Below are 12298 nucleotides of genomic sequence, written 5' to 3' on the forward strand. Positions count from 1 at the left end.
GAAAAACATGGAGCCAAGCTTACAGTATATCAAAGAGGAAATCGATGGAAAATGGCCCGTAGTTGTTCATGACATATATTTAGCTAAAGCAATTTTCCCCAAATAATATCACTGCATAATATCAGTATATATGCCAAAAGCTGTTACTTGTCCATGGGAGTGCAGCAACCACTGAAGCTCCGCAGACTCCGCGTGGGCCTAGCCGTGGCTGATTTGGTATTCACAGGATGTTCTTGCTTTTATTTTGCAGAGATTTAGTGGTGATGGTGTGAGTAGGAAGTCCTCTCTCAGGTGCTGTGGAAGTCAGAGAGAGGGTACAGAGAGAGGAGAGAGTAATAAAGCGCTGATGGTAATTTAAAAAGCAGGCATGCATATCTGAGACTGGCCATGACACCCCTCTGTCCTCTACCCCTCTCCCTCTCTTTGCTTACCGGCCTTCCATTTTTCTTTTTCTCTTCATTTCCTTTCCCCCAGCCTAGACAATCAATTTCCGCCCCTGGCATAGCGTTCATCTCTCTTTTCCTCTCCCTCTCTTTTTCACTCAATCTCTCTCTCTCTCTCTATTCTCATGGTCAGATGACTGGAGCTGACCTTTTCGCTATAACCCGTTATTAGAGAAACTGACATTCAATCCCTGAGCCCGGAGGACACGGAGAGCCAGCGTCAGTCACCCAGGCCCCCACTGCTGCCCCTGGCTTGCCCCTGACCCTCCCCTTCACGCCGCGCAACCCGTCAATCAACCCGCTATCCTCAGGCGTCCGCCATACCGCCACAGCCTCTGAGAGAAAGGTGCTCTTCGAGAAGGACGGTCTTCGGGGTCATGTGACCATCACACCTGTGAGCCGGGCTGTTGTCAGTCGGGGTCACAGTTACTACACAGTAAAATTGGGGAATGTAAAATTTGCTTTTCACAGTTACATTACTACGACCCTGTTTACACCTGATATTAAGATTCATTTTGGGTGACCATTGCCTTTGTTGTGAAGAATTTAACTTAATTTTATTTAATTTTATTGTTTTATATGATCAAAAGTGACAGTAAAGATATTTATAATGTTACAAAAGTGTTATTTCTATTTTGAAAATAAATGCTGTTCTTTTGATTTTTCTATTCATGAAAGACTAATACATTAATTAGCCATTAATAATCATAAGAAGAAATGTTTCTTGAGCACTAAATCAGCATATTACAATGATTTCTGAATGATCATGTGACACCGAAGACAGGAGTAATGGCTGCTGAAAAATTGTATTTAAAATACAGTAGTCAGCATTTGAAGTGGATCAAAACCTTTCATCAAAGTTATACATGAATTTTGAACAAAACCCGTTCTTGTCTTAGGACAACTTTGATGAACTTTTTTGATCCACTTCAGATGTTGACTAAAATAGAAAAGTTATTTTAAACTGTAAAAATATTTCACAATATTACTGTTTTTAATGTAGTTTTGATTGAATAAATGTAGCATTGTTGAGCATAGAGACTCCTTACCAAAAATCTTACCAAAAATCAGAGACCCTCCCCTCAAAATTCGAAGTGGTCACACATCTAAGGTCCGTTTTACTATCTGGTGTAAATAATAATGTGCCTTGGCTGACTACTTGTGATCGGATGTGACCCGAGACAGATCTTAATAGCCTACCAAGTTTAAACAAAGGCTAAAAAAAATTAGAATCAAGGAAGGGAATAAAAATAAATAAAATCAGGTTTGCTTTAGGTTTAAAGTGTTCTCATTAAATGTTCATTACCATTGGAGTTTAATGAGCTTTTGAAGAAAAGATTAAATGGTAGGCGATGGTGGAAAATTTGATACAGAAAAACAGAGGCATAATTTGCTAGGGAATCAATTCAGCCTTTTTTTTTTTTTTTTTACAGCAAAGTTTATTGACTGACCAGATGAGACACAGACACTGGCAATTTGGACCGACTGCATGTGTGCTTTACACAATGAAAACACACTTTCTCACACTAATTATTTGCCCTTTGCCTTGGCAGAGAGGGGGGCTCAGGTTATGATAATTTTGTTATTTTTAGGTAATTGTTTCCAGTGTGCAAGTTCATGAACATTAAAGGGCTTGCCGCGTTTTTAATCTAGTGGATGAAGGTTTAACGGCAACGGCGATGTGCTCTAATGACAGGGGAGCCAATCATCGGCTCTCCTCACGCACATGGCAGAGCAAATAAACGGCCACTGGGCTGGGCTGCCTGCTCTCTCAAATTCTCAGTTCCTGCAGAGGCTTGCATGCAGCTCCATATGTGTGCGTGTTTACTTACAAAAGTGTCACTCAGTACAGTGCAGGTGAGGAGCAGGTATGTAGGACGGGGTGTGGTCCAGGCCAGTCGAGCAGGTCAAGCATGTGACCAGCGCCAGCGGGCAGAGGGTGTGGAGCAACCCGGAGAGATAAGCGGAAGAAGGGCCAATCGGGGCCGATTCAGCTTTAGGTACAAAGTGTGCCTGCGGGAAGAGGAGGAGAACTAAAATTTCACACACACACATACATAAGCCTTCGGGCTTTTTCCACTGTTTCACAAACAAAAATTGATATAGATGAGTCAGTCTCTCATGCTCAGGTTAACCTCTTACTGCCCACAAGACAAAAGAACACTCACACTTGTACAGTGAACACACATAAAGCAGAACTCAATGTATGATCTTCAGATGACTTTAGTATGGTTGAAAATGTAGTGCACTGAAGTCTATTAAATGTAGGTCTGACATTACACTTTAACCATATTTCAAAAACAATACAATTATGAATTTACATCAAAATTGACTAAAGTTCAGCTAATTGCATTTAATATTTTAAACTATAATACATTTTCATTGATTTAATATCAGTTAACACGCAATTCATTGTCCGAACATTACATGCAGTTCACAGCTATATTCTTTGAAACACTATTAATTCCGTAATAAGTAGCCTACTCTCTTTTTAAAGTGTGCTAAAGTGTACTTCTTTTGCCCAAGGATGACCTTTCAATAAGCCATAAAATGTTACTGTTGTCACCTGCCATTTTCTCAAATAAGCTTTTGCTCTCCTTAATGTGTTCTATGAGAGGTCCTTGTGTTTGAACAATTTGGAAACTTTTGGAAATTATCCAATAATGTGGTAATATGGTAAAAAAAATTGTGTAACTGCATAATTTAACAGTTTCTGTAAAGGAAATGGGCAAAGAATGCTTTGTAATGTCACTGTTGTTTTACCACTATGAGCACATTTAATTGAAAATCACTCAACTCATCAGGACATTCTGAAAAGCCTGTCTGGGTTAGCAACAGTAGCAAAGAGGGCAGAGCTTAGCAAAGGCTCAGTTGAGTGAGTAGAAATTCTATCATTTACATAAAGCTGAGCTATCAGAAATAGTCAGTAATGGGGTACAGAAGCACTTTAAAGTAGTGCAGCTCATCTCAAGGGCCTGGAATCTGGGCCTGGTCTCAATAACAGAGTCGGCTTGATAATGTGAGAGAAAGAGTCAGATGAAAGAAAAAAGGAAGAAATTCTCCACACACATCCTTAAAATAATTAGAACATGTAATCCACCAAAAAAGGTTAAAATTTACAGGAGTAGATGACCCAAAAGGCTTACCTCAGTTTAACAAGCCTCCACAAGCACCAAGTGCTGAGCTGGGCAACTGAGGCTCCTGGGAAATGGGGGACCACTGCATTAATGCCACTTGCTGGATGGGTAAGTGGCAGACATTAGCAGACATTAGCAAGCCTTGCAGGAGCAGTGCATCAGAATCTACTCGAGTCTGCTGGTCATAAACATCCATTATTTTAAAACTGAAACTCAGTTTCTAATACATGAAGGACCTTTTGGGCAGAAAAGATTTAGAGGGGGATCTTGCCCCCTTTTCCAAAGTGGTCTTGTCTAAGAGAGTTCCGGAATGTTGACTGAGCTGACCCGAGTCATTTAGCATGATAAGTAATAGGCACCTGTGGCCATCCACAGCATTCCAAGAGGACAAGACCACTGATATGATCAGCTACTCCAAATACTGATTTCTAGGGCTGAGCACAGAGGTCAGCAAGTACACACACTTACTTACACACACACACACACCCAAGCATAAACCGCATGGGCCAGAGAAAGAGGCGCGCAGCCATCTTTAGAATTTTAGAACTGTAAGACACCTTATCATTCAAAATGAAAACTATAATTGGTTTAACATTACATATGAATATATTTTATTTCAATATTTTTGTATGTATTTTGCCAATATGCCACCTCGTAATACCTGAAACATTGTCAACATATTTTTACATTGAATTTATGGCAACGGCAGCTGCTGTTTTTTGCAGTAAATTTAACGCGATGTATTTTTTACTTTGTGATTCTCCAAATCTGTATGACTTTTTTCTTCTGTGGAATAAATGTGAAAGGATTTTTTCTGACATTTTTCAAATTCTCTTTTAGAAGAAAGTAAGTCATACAGGTTTGGGTAAACATGATGGTGTTTTGGTGAACTGGAGTGAACTGGAGAAAAAAAATAAGTGTCGGACAGTACAAACTTTGGTCTGTTTGTTTGTGTGTGTATGTTGAATTAGAGGCTGTAGGAGAGTGTCCTCACTGAAATAAATATCTCTCTGACCTTGCACGTGTCATCGCTGTTCAAACACAAATACACTGGTCACTATAGCTGAAGACACCACAACTAATGGGGCCCCACTATTCCAGCCAAGGCAGGAAATGAAAATGTTGATGAAGAGGGTATCGATCGCTCAAATTAATTCGGCCCTGATGGCCTAATAGTCACGGTGTGGTGTGTAAACAGAAAATCCCTAACGCAGGAGGGTGAGACAGAAACAGAGAGCAAACCTCATCCACTCACTTCATAAACTGAAGTCTACAGAGTCAGGTTTCAGACATTGAGATTCAATGTATTGTCTTTACCAGACAGGTTAATGTAAGGGCTTTTCACACGTTCACATGTTAATGTAAAAAGGAAGGAAGCTTTGACGCTGTTTGTAATAGAGGTGTTGACCATAAGGATAGTGGGACAGTTAGAGGAGGGGGGGGGGAGGGGGGGCTCCAAACTTCATTAGGAGCTGACTATGATTCTTACTCATTTGATCTGTATGTTCAGATATTTTGTGTTGGCAAAAAAAATACAGGATTCTTTGATGAACAGAAAGACAGCATAGGCCTATATAGGCCTATTTGAAAAAGATGTTGTTTTTTTGTTTGACTTGTTTTTACAAGTCATTCCTGTCAATTTGATCAATACAATGCATCCTGGTTCAATAGTGTCAATTTATTTTTTTCTATAATTTTCTTTATTTTTTTTACTCACCCTAAACTTTTGAATAGTAATGTATGTTTAATTACAGACAACTTAACCTAATTTTCTACTTTTTTATCTACTTTTTTTTCATAAAAAAATTATAATAATAATGCTAATTTGGTTGCTCCAGAAGAACTGTCGCTGTTATACTATAATTCACTTTGAATAAGATCATCTCCTAAAAAAGCATTTAATTTTTTTACTAAATATTAATATGAGAATAACATGTAACATATCACATATTTTGATAACAGATGAAAAATAAAATGAAATAAAAATGGCAGATGAAAAACACCACTTTATGTGAAATATATAGCAAAATAACAATAACCTGTCTGCACTTTCAGGTTTCAAGTTTTTACATTTGTAAAAATCTCTTATAAAAGCATCTGAACATTGTTCAGAACTGATTGGCTGAACATGACTTCAATCTCAAGTGCAACCTTTGCTGGCTCTCCCCTTCCATTCAGCAGCATGTGTCAGGCCAGACATATTGTAGTTCATGAAAGGGTCTGAGACACTGCAGATCAACCAGATTGTGTAGCATGCAGAGTTCAAAACACCCCCCTCGGACGAGCAAACATAGTGAGGCTGGTGGGGCTGTGTGTGTGTGTGTGTGGGGGGGGGGGGTGCTGTATGGTAGGCATGCTGCACCGGTGGCCAATCTCAGCACAGTTCTCAGAGGGAGGAGTTGCACGATCCTCCTCTTGGATTCAGACATGCAAGACACTTCCTTTCTAGTGGGCCGCCGCAACAAAGGTGCTCAGTCATGTGAAACTTAATCTGCAGCCTTGCCATGCTGACCTCTCACCCCCACCACCTTAAGACTGAGAGAAAGAGTGAGAGCTGTGCTTAGACTGAGGGAAACGGCGTGGAGAACATACCAGAGAGACCATGAAGTTGTGAAATGAAGACGGAATGGCCTTTTCAAATCGCTTACAACACATGAAAAATGGTTACTGTGTTCCTGCCACATTTCTCTGTGTGCTTGTTCATGCCTCTGTGTGTATGTGCATGACTCTGGGGATACAAATGTGAACGAGTGTCAAAACGGGATTAAGCGGTAGACAGAGTGCACTGGGGGTCACTTTAACACAAAACAGTAGGACCACTAGACAAAACACAGCCTCAATCCTGCCCACACTGTTCTTCCCCGGCCCATGTTATCCGATCACAAGAGATCAAGCAAGACAGATCGACATTGACACATGGTATTGTTGTATGAAACAGAAGTTGCGATCGTCTTATGTGCCCTTGTAATCTTTAATCAAATACAGTAATGTATCCTCCCCCCTCGCAATGACAACTCTTCTCTGTGCAACCAGTCACTCACATGAGAACGCAGCAATAGCAAACAACAACGATCCAATCAAATCCCGACGGATAAAATCAAGTCCTGCCCTAATTTTTTCTAATTCAAGAATGTGGTTTTGGACTCCATTTACGCCTGTACTTACGACTGACCACTTTTAAACGGACCATGGTTAATAAAGCAATGCCTCACACACCTGTCCCATCCTCCCCTCCAAAGCCCTCTACCAGCCATTAGGAACTGTCCTGAAAAAAATCTGTGATTCAACTTCAGCCGTCCTCTATGATTACCTCATCCCCCCCCCCCCCCCCTCCATCTCTATCGTAGAGAAGGTGACCCAGGCTGTTCATCTCTACAGCTGCAATTAACCCAGGTCACCCTGCACAGCTCCCAGAGTTGAGCAGAAACGAGACGTGTTAACAGCCAGCACGGACAGGCTTTTTTTTTTCCTCCCGCAGATTAGCTCCAGTCTGCCTGGACGCACTGCCTCGCTCTCAACCATCAGGCTACGCTGGGATTAAGGCTGCGCCAGATGCCCAGAGGAGAGGAGAAGAGAGGTGAAGGCTGTTGTATATGTGGGTGTGAGAGAAACTACAGACTGTCACCACAGACAAGCACTTGCAAACTGGAAAACAGATTACTGGCCAGTTAATACAGATACAACTTCAGCACACACACTTATAAATGTTTTTCCTTAGGGAGTGAACTTGACTCTCTGACCTTTACACTCCAGACCATCCATTCACACACACACACACACACACACACACACACCCTGCCCTTCAGTCCGCACAGTCTTAACTTTATCTCAGTTGTCCACACCTTGCATTCCAAGTCTCTTGTCTATCTATAGACTTTAGCCTTCCCAGCTCAGCAAACAGCCAGGGTGAGAACAAGGCCAGCCATTAGTCCAACATGCCCCAGGGCGCTAAAAGAGGACAAGAGAGAGACACACACACACACAGGAAGACACTGATAGATTTATGGTAATGACATACTCACTCTGTTGACCATGCAAGGGCAGGGGACTCGGATAAGTCACCAAACACTAAACTCCAACATCTGATGTCTGAGGTTCAAGGCTTGAGGTGTGTGTGTGTGTGTGTGTGTGTGTGTGTGTGTGTGTGTGTGTGTGTGTGTGTGTGTGTGTGTGTGTGTGTGTGTGTGAGTGTGTGTGTTAGTTCCTATTTATTTGTGTATTTATTTATTTATTTATTTATTTATTTATTTATTTATTAAGTCTTGATATCTTATGCAATTGTGCTTCTGAAGTAAATTTATATCCAAATGTATCAAAGGTGATGTCAATAAATGTGTAGTACTCTCAGATCAGATTAACACATTTAAATCCATTCTGCAGAAATCCACTGGTGTTTCCCCAACAACAACAACAAAATCTGCACAGAAAATGCAGGAAAAATCCTGCATTCCGTTTGCGCAAGCAGATGACTAACCTCTTGGCCTCTTTAAAAGTATTATGCGACTGACGGGTTTTATTGGGCTTCGTGACAACTTAATAAAAGTCATTTCTCATGTGTCTTTAAATATGTGAACCTATAACTTCATTAATTCTCACAGAAGGTATATTCGACTGTATGTACAGTATGTTCTAAAAATGATACATCTCTCCTGGGCCTCACGCCACTGGCGAGAAAAAGAAAGAGAGTCCATATGCGACACAGTTACAGGCCGTTCAAATGACACACCTTCTAAGAATTCAACACGCCTCATTCAAACAGGCTGTTATCTCCAAACAGGGCTCAGTGTGGGCTGCGGGCTCTGTTTATTCAAACCTAAAGGGCATTGCAATCTCCACAACAAAGTGTTCACCTGGGATCAATCAGTTAGCTTATTAAAGCACTAACAATATTCAAATGATGCTGCTGCTGTTTAAGTGTGTGTGTGTGCGCATGTGTGTGTGTACGTGTGTGTATTTTGCTCCCCTGCACCATTTGTGATTAATTATCCCTCACAAATCTAATCATAGAACACACATGGTTGCTTCTAACTATCTATCTGTTGTCCTGTGCTTGAGGGGGAAAAACAACAATGAAGAGACTGATTCCACCTTTAATGAGATTGGAGTCAGCATACAAGTTCTTGTGGCATTGCTCGACCCCCATTCAGCAAGCAGGTGTCCATTTCCAATGACTCCAAGATCCTGACAGCCTGCCATTAAAAAAAAGTGAGAGAGAGAGAGCGAGAGAAAAATAACATGTTAGATATGGCTCACTGGAATGGGGATAAAATGACACTTGACCAATTGACCCCACAAACCTTTGAACAGGCCTGTCAGGGTCAAAGGTTGAGCTTGCTGTGATTTCTGAGGGCTAATCTAGTTCCCATAACCTCCTAATCAACGCCATTTGACCAAGGGTAAGGAATTGTCTCTAATGTTTTGTGTCTCCTTGAGATCAAATTGTTGTGTAAGTTGTGTCTGTGTGTAAATTGCAGTGCGAGGCCGTTCTGTAAGAGCCAAGTAGTTTGCGTTCAGATGATGTGCTGTAAATCTAAGCTTGGTTAACTGTCACATACTTTGAAAGCAGGCGCGAGGTGGTCATTGTCCATTAAGGTGCTCTTACTTTGTGCCCACTCAACTCCACACACCGCATGATTAATAGAGCAAAGCCAAGCTGGGGTAAAAGAAGTGATGCAAAGCTAGTTCAACACACAAAGACGGGCATTGGCGATGAGGCATTTGTGTCTAGTGGTACGCAAACTCTCAAACCGACTAAAAAGTTGACAACGTGTAACGTTTAAACAACTGAGTCAACCTCTGTTTAGACAGCGGTACAGTCCTCTTTGGCAACCTCGTGCTGAATAGCCCAGAGCAGAATGCCTGCCAGCGGGCCATAAACACAAGGAACTTTTGATCAGGAGACCAATTTGCACGGCCAAGCCCACAAAGACACAAAACTAAAACAAACCATGCACCTCAGTGTTTTGAGACTCACATTTTCCAAGTCACTGGAGAATTCTGAACTACAAAACGCTGGGAAAAGGGAAAAGAAGGATATCTGGGGATACTGAGTGAGTAATGCCCATATGGATTTTTATAACAGTGAGAACATAATAACAGTGCCAGTGTTCCGATCTTGTTGTCTTTTGTTATCTGTATATATATTGTTGTAATAGTAGCTAGTTTGATTTTTGACAGGCCATGACAGGGACAGTTCATCCAAACGGAAAATTCTTGCAAATTAACTCACTCTCATGTCGTTCCAAACCCGTGGAACACAAAAGGAGAAGTTTAGTAGAATGTCCAAGCTGCTTGCTTCCACACAATGAAAGGGGATGGAGACCAGGAGCTGCCAAGCTGTTAAACGGGGGAAAAAGGCAGCATGAAAGTAGTCCATATAACTTTAACACCAAATTGCAGATCTTCCCAAATCATATAACTTTACATATAAAAAAAATAAATAAAGCAGTTTGAAATATGTTTTAATCAATGGAAATCTTATATATATTGCTTGACAGCCATGGTCACCATTCACTTCCATTGTATTGGAAAGACCAATTTGGGCATTTAGACCAACATCATACTTTTCTGTACCACATAAGAAAGCTACAGGGGACATGAGGGTGCGTACATGATGGCAGAATTATCATAAATACAGCATTAAAGTCTGTAAAACTTAAGTACAGGGGTTTATGTGAGCATTCGTTGATCAGCCGTGGATAGAAAAGTCAGTGATTTGTTTTATTTGTCTGTCTGTAGTGTAGCATTGTTTGAGTAGAGTGACATGTTGTTCTTAAGAGCCAGATGAATAAATGGGAATGATTGGGTAGGGAGGGGTTGAAGTTTTGCGTTTTTCACACCTGCCAAAACACAATAGGCCTCTCTAAACACAAGTGGCTGAAGGGAAATCTAAAAGAAACACATCTCTGCCTGGTTTTATGGATTTGTGTTAGACAAAGGAGAAAATTTGAGAGTGCATCATTATAAAAAAAAACTTGGTTTGTGGTCAAGGCCTTATTCCACTATACAAAACTAACTTTTGTTGATTTTTGTAGCATATTAAAAATAAAAGAGATATACGAAATAAAGGCGGATTCAATAGTGATCTTGCATATAAGCTGTGTATGTGGTAAACTGCTAAGCTGCTCTTCTGACCTAAAAAACTGGTAAGGTAACACTTTTTAAGTCACTTGGTCACATGACCCCAGAGATCTGCAAAGCAGCCTGAAGGCCCTCCTTCGCCCAAGGGCTGAACACACCAAGCACACAGTAGCGGGCAAAGGAATGGGGGGAGGGGGGAGGTGCCACGAGTGCAGTAGAGCTGCTCAAGAGGACCTTCCTAATTATTATATGCATACACAGAGTGTAATTCAAGGAATTGAAAGTTAAACACCATCATGCTTTAGTATGATGCTCAGCTGTGTGTGCGTGTGTGCGTGTAAAATATCTATATATATAAAATTAAAAGACAAAAATGCAGAGAGAAATCTTTGTCACCAGACACAGATATACTTTAATTTTTTTTATTAATTGTTTTCAATAAAGGGACAAAATTGGTTGGTGAACAGGATAATGTAGACAACTGCCAGAAAACACAGACAGTGGTTTCTCCAATAAAATTTAACATAGACCAGAAACAAACAAAAAGCAAGTCTGTCAATGACCTTTGGTCATTCTTTTCTTTAAAAAATAAAATAAAAAATGAAAACAAACGAACGAACAAAAAAAGGATCCATTGTATGTCTCCGTTTTGAACAGAGTATTTAAGCAATAATAAATAGTGACTCCCATTGAAAAAGATAAAGTTCAAGTTCAAGTTACAACAAACAGCTCTCATAACAGGAATAGAAAAGGCTGATAACAAAATATTCCGCATTGCCATTTACAAAAGAGTATGAACTTAAGTGGGCTGCTCCTTTAGTTCCATTTCATTTTTAAATATGCTTTGCATATGAAAGTCGTCCCAATCTAAATATAAAGCACCATTTAATATTTGGCAATGAAAAAAAAAACACCTGCAAAACATTGATTATTTGAATGATTTTTTTTTTTATTGTTTGTTTATTTACTGGTATTTTACTGCATATGAAGTTAGCTTTTTTTCAAGATGCTGGAATGTATTCAGGTGAGACAGGTGAAAAGACAGAAGCACACTACAGAACAACCCAACATTAGCTTGCTGTACTGCATACAGAATGGCAGCAGAGGAGATTTTAAAAAAGAAGAACAGAAAAAAAGATATGTACAACCACCTGTTTTAGCTAGTGTGGACATTCTCAAAAGACTCCTCGGGGAAACCATTGAATGGCCTCCTTTGTTCAATGCCACATACTTTAATTTTTTAATTTGATTTTTTTTTTTCCGTTTTCTTTTTTTAAACATACAAATAATTCGCACTATATTATCCTGCCAAATTAAAAAAATATACCGTGGCAGCTTGTTGTTTTTTTCCACTACCAAAAAAGGTACAATAATACCTTTTGAGAGAACAAGCAACAGTTAAAAATACAAGCCTCAATATAAATACTGTAGTACCTACACTAGGTGAACATTTAATTCAAATACCATTCTAGAAATACAGAAGAAAGTAGACCATAAATGTGTTTTAGCATAGGAACCGACATGATGTGCATTTTCCTATATTTAAGTTTCTCTATTATATATTTTATATATAATCTTAAACCTTTCCCCAATGCAAGTTTGACCTGAAGAGCTGTGAAGAGCCAAGATGTAAAAAGA

General features: G+C 40.0%; 1 long non-coding RNA gene across 1 annotated transcript; it reads right to left on the bottom strand.

Moving 5' to 3' along the window:
* Nucleotides 1-207: 207 nt before the first annotated feature.
* On the bottom strand, nt 208-9916 carry LOC307149134. Its single transcript, XR_013819531.1, has 4 exons — nt 9810-9916; nt 8669-8769; nt 2276-2456; nt 208-294 (listed from the first exon to the last, which is right to left on the bottom strand). It is a non-coding gene; the product is annotated as an uncharacterized lncRNA (long non-coding RNA).
* Between the last annotated feature and the right edge of the window lie 2382 nt (nt 9917-12298).

This window comes from Squalius cephalus, assembly GCF_949319135.1.
Source record: "Squalius cephalus genome assembly, chromosome: 21".
Classification (NCBI taxonomy): domain Eukaryota; kingdom Metazoa; phylum Chordata; class Actinopteri; order Cypriniformes; family Leuciscidae; genus Squalius; species Squalius cephalus.